General features: G+C 39.0%; 1 protein-coding gene across 2 annotated transcripts in view; it reads right to left on the minus strand.

Annotated features, from left to right (window-relative positions):
- Positions 1-12354, minus strand: part of PIP5K1B (phosphatidylinositol-4-phosphate 5-kinase type 1 beta) — a 160067-nt gene extending 147713 nt beyond the window's left edge. The window contains exon 1 of one of the 2 annotated variants that reach the window (XM_063455066.1): positions 11997-12354. The gene's annotated coding sequence lies outside the window, so the exon portion shown is untranslated. The remainder of the gene's footprint in view (positions 1-11996) is intronic. The other variant, XM_063455067.1, reaches the window with a different exon arrangement.
- Between the last annotated feature and the right edge of the window lie 773 nt (positions 12355-13127).

Genomic DNA, 13127 nt, shown 5'->3' on the forward strand with positions numbered 1-13127 from the left:
GTACGGCTCCTATCTTTATTATTGCAATATTATATTTCTCTGCATGACCACTCTGCTTCTGTGGGAGCTGATTCCACTACCTTCACCCAACAAATGTCTGCCTTTTTGGAGAACCTTCCTTTGCCCAATTTCTTCTGGCTTAACTCCTCAGTTGTTCTCTAACATAGAAACTAGGAAATTTAAACCATTTCTCCACCTGATTCATTGGGGCATATTTATACCTTATGCTGATATTCCTGGCTGTCACATGTTGTCCTCTTTTATGATAATTTTTTTGATACATTCAACTGTTTAGCCTGGCCATATCTACCACAATTCCCCACACAGGAGTGTCTCCAACATTGAGGTTTTAAATTACTTTCTAATACAGCCATGTTTAGAAAGGGTAAATCTCTGTTATGTACTGCCCTCATTAACCACCCAACATAGCACTCCCAATCTTACTGCTCAGCCTGGGAATCTGATTGTGGGTCCACTGTGGATCAGAATTACAACAGCTACCCAGACAATTTGTGTCACTCACAAAGAACAGGCATATAAAACCTTATTTAGGTTGTATCTTACACCAGTTCAATGATAACAAATGCATAGGAAACTTGATTGTTTATGTTGGAAACTTAGAGGTAAGAGGAACATTTTACCACTACTGTTGGGATTGTATCAAATTCATGCCTTTCATGCCATCTCTACTCATCTCTCAAAAATGTCAGAAACTATCCTCTATAGATCCAGCTACTAGTCTACTGCTTTCCAAGCCCAAATAAACTGACCAGAAATGAGAATGATCTGGAGGCTGGATTGTCAATAGTAGAACCTTTGGAAGCCAGTGAAAAGCAGTTATGACCAATGAATCCATGACAATGAAATTACTTCCGCAATACATGACACTGCAAATGTATTCCAAAAAAATCAAGAACAGTGGATATATATGTAATTTGGTGAGTTTATATGTATATTTCTTCAAGTTATTATTTACCAACTATGATGACCTTGGTTTGCTATTCTTCATTTCCTCTTGGGGGACTTATATTGTTCCTTTAAATTGATAAATATAGAATAAGAAAAGAAATCACACACATCCTTCCCCTTGAAGTATGTGTGAATGCCAAGTGAATATTAGAGAAACCATGACCAAAATCTGTTTATCCAGTTTTTCTAAAGTTTGCCCAAGTCGTGTAAGAATTTAAAGGATATAGCAGTATTAGTTATTATGAGTATTTACAGCAAAATTGTATAACCTGAAGTTAAAAGGATGAAATTACAAGGGAATATTTTCTACAACAGAGGAGGCAGACACAAAACGGTTACTAAATAACATGGGAATTGTTACAAATTTAAAGTGAATTTAACATTTTAGATCAAAATTGTCAAATTTGTAAAATTCTCCAAGTTAGTTATATATACACATTTTGGCTACGGTGGCCTAAAATTTTACATTCACACAAGTGGATAACCTTGTAAATTGATATAAGAGCTGTATTTGAAATCTCACTGATCTGAAGGGGACACAAAGTCATGAAGAGTCCTGCATATACAGGTGGAAAAATGCAGACTAGAATAGATAAATGTGTTTTTGTCTCTGTCTCTAAAATACATCTGTCTATGAATTAGTACGTAAATAATAAACATTACAAATAGTCATTTGATGGATAAATACTGTCACCACTGTATCACATGGCTATTATAAACATTTGTGGTGAGACATGGAAACACAGAAGTGGAATGTAGGAACAGCACAGCTTCATATTAACCTGTATTATTCTACAAAACTTCATAATAGTACACAAACTTCCTAGTACACGTGTGCATATAGCTGAGCTGCAGCCATATCACACTTACAGACAAATATAATCAAAAGTTATTAAAAAGGTCCTTTAAGATATCAATTGTACACAGGCAAAGAAAACACAAAAGTGACAGGTATGCTTTAAATAATTTCATCTTGTCCATATTTGTATTTTAAAATGTCCTGTTTACTGGATTGTTGTACAATATTAGAAAAATACAGTTTAACACCATGTATTTACTAGGACTAAAACAATTCTACAAACAAATCCTTTTTTTTCCCTTCTACAATGCTTGAAAGCGCTCAAGAGGCATCCTTTTCCATCCCTGCAAGTGCGCTGTCTTGGCGTCATACTTGACTCTGGTCTCACCTTTGAGCCTCACATCCAGTATGTTACCAAATCCTGTATATTCCATCTTAAAAACATAGCCCGCATCCGCCCCTTTCTTACACAAGATGCTTCTAAGGAGCTTGTCCATGCTCTAGTAATCTCTTGCATGGATTATTGTAACCCTCTCCTAATTGGTCTTCCCAAAAGTCGTATTGCCCCGCTACAGTCTGTAATTAATGCTGCCGCCAGACTTATTTTCCTCTATAGTCGGTACTCTCACACCTCACCCCTCTGTCAGTCCTTCTCGTGGGCAGTTACCTTCCTATGGAATAGCCTGCCTACCACCATGGGACTCTCCCCTAGTTTTCAATTGTTTAAGAAGTGCCTTAAAACCCATCTCTTTAGGAAAGCTTATGGCCTCCCAGAGTAAGCTTATGGCCTCCCAGAGTAACCTCTACCTCACATACCTGCCTCTTGCTCTCTCCTAAAGGGCAGCACTTTACTCTCTCTTCCAGCTCTGCTTCACTCCCACCTTATTTGATTGCTATTTCCTGTCCTAATCTGTTTTATACCCCACCTCCTATAGACTATAAGCTCATTTGAGCAGGGTCCTCTTCAACCTATCGTTCCTGTAAGTTTTCTTGTAATTGCTTACCAGTGAAATACCCTCTCTCATAATATTGCAAAGCGCTACGAAATCTGTTGGCGCTATATAAATGGAAATAATAATAAATAAATTGCAGGACCATAGTATACATTTTCTGGCTCTTACAGTTTACAAGTATCATATAAGAAATCATATAAGAAAGGTAATTTTGTAGACTGGCCCATGCCATCGCTAGAATACATGTAACCCTGCAGCTTAAAAAAACACTTTTTCGATTTAGTGTCTCAAAAAAGCAAAGTTGGAAATCTATTTTTTATATCGTAATTTTGGCTCTGTACGTGACGTCACCACAATGGTTTTGAAATGAAACAACGGAGATGAAATTGAAATGCAGACTTACAGCTTTAATGCGAGGGGTTGAACAAAAATATCATGACACGTTTAGGAGTTGTAACCATTTTTATACACAGTGCCCTTATTTCAGGGTCTCAAATGTAATTGGACAAAATAAAACAATCATGAATAAAATGTGAATTTGGAATACTTTGTCGAGAATCCCTTGCAGGCATTGCCTGTTTAAAGTCTGGAATGCATGGGCATCACCCAACGCTGGATTTCTTCCTTGGTCATGTTTTGCCAGGACTTTACTGCAGCTGTCTTCAGTTGTTGTTTGCTCGTGGGTCTTACTGCTTTAAGTTTTGTCTTCAGCCAGAGAAATGCATGCTCGATCGGGTAGAGATCATTTTATCGACTAAGCCGTTGCACTATATTCTACTACTTTAATTTTAAAAACTCCTGGTTTGCTTTCGCAGTATGTTTTGTGTTATTGTCCCAGGACATACTTGAAAACCAGAGTAAGCTGAATGTACCCTTCCTTGTTAAACACTCTGTTATTATTATTATTATTATTATTGTCCACCTGTAAAGTGAAGCACTGTACAATCAACTTCCCTGAATTTGGCTGAATCTAAGCAGACGATATATCCCTATATACTTCAGAATTTATCTGGCTGCTTCTGCCTTCTTTCACATCATTAATAAACAATAGTGACCCAGTGCCATTGGAAGCCATGCATGCCCATGCCATCACACTGCCTCTGTTTTACAGATGATGTGGTATGCTTCGGATCATAAACCATTCCAATCCTTCTCCATACTTTTTTCTTTCCATTATTCTGGTACAGGTTGATCTTAGTTTCATCTGTCCAAAGAATGCTGTTCCAGAATTTGACTGGGTTTTCTAGATGTTTTATTTTTAAGTCTAATCTGGCCTCTCTATTTTTGAGGCTTATGAATGGTTTGCACCTTGTGGTGAATCATCTGTATTTGCTTTTGTGAAGTCTTCTCTTTCTGGTAGACTTGGATAATGATATAACTACCTCATGGAGAGTATTCTTCATATGGCTGGATGTTGTGAAGAGTTTTTCTTTACAATAAATAGGATCCCACGATCACCCAAAACTATTGGGTTTTTTTCTGTGGAGGTCCAGGCCTTGTTTTTGTCTTGCAGAGCTCACTTAGAATGTACCAAACTTTTGAATTGGCCACTCCTGATCTCTCTGATTGATTTTTGTAACCCTTATATTGGCACTTGCATTGAGAGCTCCTTTGACCACATATTGTGGGCTCACAGCAACAGCGTCCAAATGTGAATGACACAACTGGAATCAACTCCAGACCATCTACCTGCTTAATTGATAAAGAAATAACGAAGGAATAGCCCACGCCTATCCACGAAACAGCTTTTGCACTTTAAGACTGCACTTTAAGCCCATATTCAACTGTAACTTTCATTTATTTTGGTAAAAAAACTAAACTTATGTCAGTGTCCAACTGTTTCCGGACCTAACTGTGTATTTATATATAAAATAAATTATACCTACTTATTCAAGTAAAGAAAGGCTCCAATCAGGTTCTATATACTTTCAAAAATGGTTCTCAAATACATACATTTTTAAAATCAGTGAGAAGCCACGCTTGCAAGTTGGAGCTTCTCCGTATCTAAATTAAGCAAATCTGCCCGAGTTTATGGAAGACATACAGCTGTATGCTTTTCTTTACATGTCTCATCACTTCCTCCTAAAAGTGAGTTGAAAGGGGTGGAGCTATGTTAATTTATTTGCACACAAAAAAAAACATGCATCTCAAACCACAGATGGGTTGGCAAAGGTGAGAGGGGGCACTAGTACAGAGATGATTATGGGTTGCTGCCTCACAACACAGTATAACACCGTATTACATAAATGCAAGAAAATCAGCATACTGTTTTATCACATGTATTATTGCTGATTATGTGTCTAGCCTTTCTGGTTTTCCTTTAAAAACAAAATAGGTGCTGTAAGAAGACAAAATGCTACATTAAATCTGCCAAATGTTTGTGACTTATGCTTTTAACAAATAAGCAAAAGCACTGTACAAACTGATATCCCCAGCCATGTATGCACTGACAGAAAAGTATAGAAAGATTTGCTGATGCCTTAAGCAAAATACAACTTGACAGTGCTGTTGTGGTTGCCTTCATTGTCAAATTTTAGGAGCTATTTTCCATAAACTAGGACACTGAATTGTGCTCTACAAAGTGCATGCAAAAAAATCCAGAGTATTCTTGCAGTACAATGATGTGCACTGTAAAACAGCAAGCATGCTTTTAAAGAAAATGATATTTAATGGGTGAACGATTTCTGTACACGCCACAAAGACAAACACACAACCAGCCAACCAGATTTTTTTCAACTATTGAGCAGAGCACGCCAAGTAACAAAGCAACGTATCGAGGACAAATGCTTATGATTTGCTAAATTTAGCTGTTTAAGAAAGAGGAAAATAAAGACTCATACAAATCCAGATATTACACAGGCAACAGAAAAGCAAGGCAATAACTGCGAGGGAACATAGACATCTGAGAACACACAAGGCAAGATAGAGAAGGTGTGTCACCAACGCCTAAGTCAAATACTATCATACAATGACAGATGTCAAGACTGCAAGAGGGTTTGCTTAGTAGAAAATCGTTTGGGTCATAATGCTGAAAGGTCTCTGAGTCCAAGCTTCTCATTCAATAACAAAATGTGTAATACCATTGAGTGGAGCACGCCTCCCCCAATGAACACATTCTTTTTCCCACATTTGACATAACAGGTTGATCAAAAAGGAAACTTTTGAAGTAGCATGTTACAGTAACAAAATGTATCCAGCAATACAGCCAAGAGAATTTAATAAGTCTGGACAGCCATGCGGGCAAATCTACATGTCTAACCCAGTCTACTTGTCCTGTGGGCAATGTGTGTGTGTGGTGTGTGCTTGCTGTGTGTAATGTGTTTGTGTGTGCTGCTATGTGTGGTGTTTTGTCTCCCTTCTGCCCAGCTTTCGGCAGGGAGGAAACTATGATCCCTAGTGGCTCAGTGGAGATCCCAGATCCATGATGGCCAAGGAGGTGTTAAACTCCCTGCTGGTCCAGTTAGAGAGCATGTGGTCTGCACATCTGGCGGGTGCAGTCTCTCTCCTTCTGGTTCAAGCACTCAGTGAGTCAGAGTGCAGGCTAGGAATATCGGCAGCTATGCTCTGACTCATTAGTGCATACCCAGGGCTGCAAGGGAGAAATTACTGTGGACTTCACGTGCTACATGCTCTCTGTCAGGACTTCCCATGCCTTCACTGAGCAAGCAATCTAAAGGACTAAATGACAAAAAAACTGTCTGCATGGTGCTCGAAACTTTATGTCATCAGGCAAAAGGAGTTCCACATCCCTGTCATAAGACATGAACATGCCCTGCTGGCACACATCATACAGCTCTTGAACTGCCTGGGGGCAAGTTTTGTGTCAATCAGTTGTGTTTGTGTTAAAAGAAACAAAATTGCAGAGAAACAGGAATGGTGACCTATGCACAAAGCATAGGTTGATATAGTGACCTTTTAGGTCCTTTAAAAATGATTCTGGGGTGCTAAAAAAGAGAATCATAACACAGGCTAAAGAGATAAACATTGAACTTACGTATTAAAAAATGTATTGAATAAAAGGTATCAAAACAAAAATAAACATGTAAAAATAAAAAAGAAGGAAACAGAAACAAAAATATAAAAACAAATTATCTCATTCTTTCTCATTTCCATAAATCCTCCTCTGTCTGAATGCCAGGATGGCACTCGAACTGACGCTCAGGTGTCAGTTTTGACCCAGACCGTTTTTCTACTTTGTGTCTTGCACCTTCCTGAATCCATTTTCAGGTGCCGTAGGAGTCTTACATCTTGGTGTAATTGTTTGATGCTAGCCAATGATCTCAATTCACTGAAGCGCCAGGAGCTGAAGAGGACCCGCCGGACGAATATGGTGGTGCCGTAAGTAAAATTCAACATTGCCCCTGGCCACCGGACCCCCGGCAGCGCTGTCACTCTTGAGGGTCTTTTTGAGATTACGTGACAGTGCTGCATTAAAAGCTGTACTGCACATATGCTAGTGGCTCCCATTTATTTCTACAGACAAACTACATACATGTGCCCTATTCAGTCTACTAATGACTAAGGCCTAATGCCAGAGAGACAGGGGACACATTTACTTGTAACAGCTAAATCATTCTTAAATACTATCAGGATTATTCACAAAAGTCAGAATCCAAAGTAAATTTCAAATTTAAGGTCAATATAGTTATCGGATTTGGCTACTTTGGCTTTAAATTTAAAATAAACTTTCATAATGCACTGCAAAAATCAAGTATGTAACAAAATAAACTTTCAATTCACTTTGAATTCTTACTTTAGTAAATAACCCTGTAAATGCTAGATTCTCTCAGTTAATTTTCTAAAGTGAGAATTCAAAGTGCATTTAAAGGGATCCCATAGTGCCAGGAAAACAAAGCCATTTTCCTGGCACTAAAGGGTTAATAGGTCCCCACTCCCTCGCACCCTCCACCCGCAGCGCTGAAGGATTTAAAACCCCTCTAGCCACTTACCTGAATCCAGCGCCAATGTCCCTCTGCGCTGGGTTAGGCTCCACCCACGCTCCTCCCCCTTCAATTAAGTTAAGTGATCTGGGTGCCTAAAGTGTCCCGTTAAAATTTAAGGCCAGAGCAGCAGAAGTGAATGCATAGCTGACTTGGAGAATTTTTCAAGCTCAGCTATTTTGGCCATAGATTTTAAATTCACTTTGAGGTCTCACTTCAGTAAATAAAACTTTCTGTATTTTAAATGCTACTAGTGCTACTAGTCCTTCAAAATGCATTTTTACAATAATATTGATTCACGCCTTCTACGAAAAAAATCCTAAATAAGAGTAGGAAATTCCATGCATACAATATGGCACTATTTTCACTATTATAATAGGTATGACTAGACAGTGATTAAATGGTCAGGCACTTTTTAGAAACTCTTCAGGTAACTATGCATCTCACCATGCAAATATTTATGTAAATTTTTTGTATGATGCCAAATGCAAAACACATTTGCACCACAGCTCCAACATTTTGTTTTTCTTTACATATACAGGATACTGTGAGACACCTAGCAGGGAACTTTCTGTTTTACATCTTTAGCAAAACTGGGAGTGAGTGTTCTCATTTTTTTCTCATTGCAATGAATTAGTCAGTAAAAAATAGGTTTAAAGGACAACTAGAGGCACCCAGACCACTTCAGCTCATTGAAGTGGTCTGGGTGCCAGGCCCAGCTAGGGTTAACCCTGCAGCTGAAAACATAGCAGTTTCTTTACACTGAGGGTTAATCCAGCCTTTAGTGGCTGTCTCATTGACAGACGCTAGAGGCACTTCCGCGCTTCTCACAGTGATTTTCACAGTGATAAGACGCTGCCGTCCATAGGAAAGCATTGAGAAATGCTTTCCTATGGACTGATTGAATGCGCTCGTGATTTAACCCCATCCTCCCCCTTCAGCCCGGCGGGAGTGGGACCCTGAGGGTGGGGGGGACCCAAAGACCCAATAGAGTCAGGAAAACAAGTTTGTTTTTCTGGCACTATAGTGGTCCTTTAATGCTCTTTTGAGAAATTCCATTGGTAGCAAGTGCATATCATTTTCCATATGTACTTGATATATTGTTAAGAAAAATGAGTATACGCATATTGATCAACTCAATTATATGTATAAATATAAAACATGTGTAATAATAATATAGCAAGACACTGTAGAGTTACTTAATCACAGGCTACTACAAATGACATAAAATACCGTCATACCTGTGACTATGGGCCAAAATGAACAGTTAATGCAGGTCATCATAGACCCTTTAAGCATTAGTCTGTTTCAGTGAAAGAATATGATGTCACTGTTCCTTAAGATTTTTCAGTGTGTTCAGGATTTTTAGATTATAAATCCCCACAGTTAAACTCATCGGTAATCCAGTGCAGTCTTCCTTCTGCAACAGCTCTTCCTCTGATCTCTGATCTGAGGCATTGTCTTGGCAAAATGCAAACACAACATTACTAAATAGCAGGGTCTTTTATCATTAAAGGGACACCATAGTAACCCGGACAACTTTAGTTTAATTAAGCAGATCTGTTGTATAGAGCATGTTCTGGTAGTCATACTTCTAAATTCTCTGCCATTTAGGAGTTGAATCACTTTGTTTATGCAGCCCTAGTCATACTTCCTTGCATTTGACTTACACAGTCATCTTAAACACTTCCTGTAAAGAATCATCTAATGTTTAGACGTCCTTTATTGCAAATTATGTTTAATTTAGAATTTCGTATCTCCTGCTCTGCTGATAGCTTCCTAGACTTTGCAAGAGCCTTATGTATGTAATTAAAGTTCACTACACAGAGCAGGAGATAAAAACATTTAAAGTAAGTTATATATGATTGAAAATGAAATCATTCTGTTTTCATGCAGGCTGTGTCAGTCACAGCCAGGGGAGGTGTGGCTAGGGCTACATACACAGAAACAAAAGTGATTAACTCCTAAATTGCAGAGAATTGAGCAGTGACACTACACATGCATAATTTAAACACAAAGACTGCTTCATTAAGCTAAAGTTGTTTTGCTGACTATAGTGTCTCTTTAAGATAAAGTGGTTGCGGTGCTTAGAGTGTGCCTTTAAACCCTCTCTGTCACCTTCCAGGGTCATTGCATATATTGCACAGAACCCATATGATGACATAATTTCTCAGAGCTGGAGGCTTGGAGCAGCTGCATGGGTGAGTTATACTTACCTGATGCTGTCCCCAATGGGCACCACCATCTTAAATCTTCAGTTTCTGGAGCTTCTGCCAGGAGCCCACACAAGTGCAAGAGTACAACACTAGCAACAGAAGGGGGAGTAGTCAGAACTTGATGGTGGTAGCTCTGCCTTTTGTCAAGTCTTGTCAACTTCAGGCTTTATCATAAAACAGTCCCTAATGTGTATTGTGATGTGTTTTGACTGTGTTGGAATTTCAGTGAAATAGATTTTGATGACTTTAACGGCTGGCAAGGTATCTACATTATAATTAATCTCTCACACACAGTAGCTATGCAATGTTTAACATTGAAGATCACATATCTATGACAATGCATTGCACTAGCAGCTAGCATGAATCCAACCTATCTCACATAAATTGTTAAAATCTTAAAAATAAATGACACCATGTTTTTTCAGTGTTCATATGACCAATCATGACTCAGAGCTGAGATAGGTGACTATTAGATATGTTTTATATCACCTGGGGAAAAGGTCCAGTAACAAACTAATCCCAGTCTAGCTCAAACAGCAATACTATTGTGCATTACATGTATTACAAACATGTTCTGCTATAGTTGAATAGTTCAACATGGTTTAAACACATTCATGTAACAGATGTGCATGTATCAACTAAAAGAAACTACAGACAGTATATTTACTACACAGTTACAAAAATAAGCTATGGGTAATATTCTACCTCATACCCATGGTTCATTATACCACAACATAAACAATTTATTATAATACACAATATATCCCAGGCTTGTATGCTATTTGATATAAAGTGTAATAAACATGCACCATTCTTTAACAGGCAAACACGAATGTACACAGCTTGGCAAATGTGGCCCAGAGTTTGTTTATATATTTTTTGATTAGTGCTTTCTCCTCCATACTGAAATATTCCCTATGAGAGAGAATCATTTATATGAAACACTTTGTTTTTCCTGTCAGCTACTACACCACATATGAAACAACTGCCTTTATTATAATGTATTGCCCATTATTTACAACACACCAATAATCACTGCAGTTATTATAAGGGTAGATGCAATTTGCAATTATATTATAATGTTCTTGTGTTTGTCATTTTCAAGATATGTCATCATGTTTTTAAAGGTTATATTTTTTTAAAACTGGCTATATACTCCTTTAGATCTATATTTTTATATCAATAAAGAATGCATAATAGCACAGTAGCTATACAAATACATACCTTATTTTACCCCTGGCCCAATTACTTTTAATTTGGATTTATGTGTATATTGGTATAGGAACATGAAGTGATCTCTCTATGCACCATTCAAATTAAAATTTATGTAAACCATTAGTTTATCCTAGCCTAGTGAGAGTCAAATAATATGCACAAGGTGCCTATTTGCAACCAATCATTTTCAGTGTGAATTTCAGAGCCTGTAGCTTTTTCAGAACATGGCAACCCCCAGCACAGTCACACATTAGCAATTGGTATAATCTGCCTGGCACCCTACATGATACATATCAAGATCACAAGAAAAATGCCCATGAACCAACCCTGACATTGAGCAAATAATTATCACGATGAGAGTGGGCAAAGGGAGGCAGATTCCAGATTGAAGAAGACATTGGTTGATGTAGGTGCAGCAGCATGCATACTGGTAAAAGCCCTCACTTTTTGAAGTGAGAAGGTAAACAGGAAAGGGGAAGCAAAAAAAAAATAAAATGTGAAAAATGAAACATTGCAGTGTTCTGGAGATGGATAGCAGATAGCTTGCAATCATACCCAGATCCTGCAACGCTGGCAGTGTCTGTGCACAGGAAGGGATTATATAAATAATATTCATGATGTTACGTTATATCACACTGCATCCAAAACATAATCAGCCAGGTATCCCTTTACACAGACTGGCATGGGGGATAACGTGCAGCAGCATACTGAGAGTGGGCAAGCAGGTACAAACATTATATTCACTCCAGAAAATGCATCAGGATAATATCTCATCACCACATCATCATAGGTAAAGGCAATGTGTAATTAGATGTATGTCTAAATGTACCCACTGGTACAAGTATCTCCTTATCAGTGGAGACCCCCTGGTGCCCAGATGCTGCCACACTAAGTTGGCACTCACCTCCTGACCGTTCTAATCCGCTGGGCAATGGAATCCTGTCAACATGCCAGTGTGAACATCGTTCTTCCCGCAGACAGCTGTAACCATGCGGCAAGCTCCCCAGCAGACAGCTCCCTTATAGGGACAGCAGAGCCTTCTCCCCGGCCGGCCGGCGCAGTGAGGCTGATCGTTCACCCGGGCCGCCCCCGCCTGGCTGCAGCCTAGCACTCCGAGCTGGCAGCCTGCACACAGCGCTCTGATAGTAGAACAGGCCCCGCCTGGCTGGGCCGAGCTCCCCTCCCCGCTCTCCTTAAGTCGGTGTGCCCACTCACACTCACATTCCCATACAGCCAGCACAGCATCGCTCTATTTATTACTGGACAGCACACATCATACAGGAAAGGGGCTGCCCTGTGCTGTGTGCACTGTGTTATATGGTATTTCCTCTTTATTGATGCAGGCAGGTGGAACGTATCTACCGGGCTGAAGAAGTTGTCATTTTACATATACTTGTTGTTGTTGTTTTTTTTAAATGTATATTATTTCTTATTATCGTTACTGTATTGATGAAGCAGTGCAGCAAGTACAAGAGAGTATAAATACAAGTATCACATAAACCACTGATTTCAGGGTCAGTGAGGGGACATTAGTCAGTAACTAGCTGACTTACTACTAAAGATAAAATGGGGAGAAAAGTCCAGTCATAGACTACATAATATTAATAATAATAGTCAAACCATAAAATATCTAGCACAGCCAGACACGAAGGGGTTGAGAAAACAACAATCTCAGCCGTGTACAAGAAAAACATAAAACATACATTAATCCACCAAATAGCATTCAAAGCCAGGAAAGAGTCCTACCAAGAGACTTGTGGCTACCAGGACGCGAGTCTCAAGTTTAGAGAGCTAGGTGTGTAGTATGGAGTGCCTGGGGTGCCTGTGATCCAGTTTGATTAGAATCTGCTCTAACTAGAGTAACCTGTATAAGGCCATGTATGTATGCTCACTTTAAACCCTGTCTCTGCCATGCTGCTGTGAGCAAAATGCACATGTGCTGGCTTAAGGGAAGCCTTATTGTGACCCCGAATGCTTTATAATGTGCTCTGTCTCTGCGTTTGGGCACCATAATAAAGCAAAACTGTGACATAAT

The sequence above is a fragment of the Pelobates fuscus genome, chromosome 5, assembly GCF_036172605.1.
Source record: "Pelobates fuscus isolate aPelFus1 chromosome 5, aPelFus1.pri, whole genome shotgun sequence".
Classification (NCBI taxonomy): domain Eukaryota; kingdom Metazoa; phylum Chordata; class Amphibia; order Anura; family Pelobatidae; genus Pelobates; species Pelobates fuscus.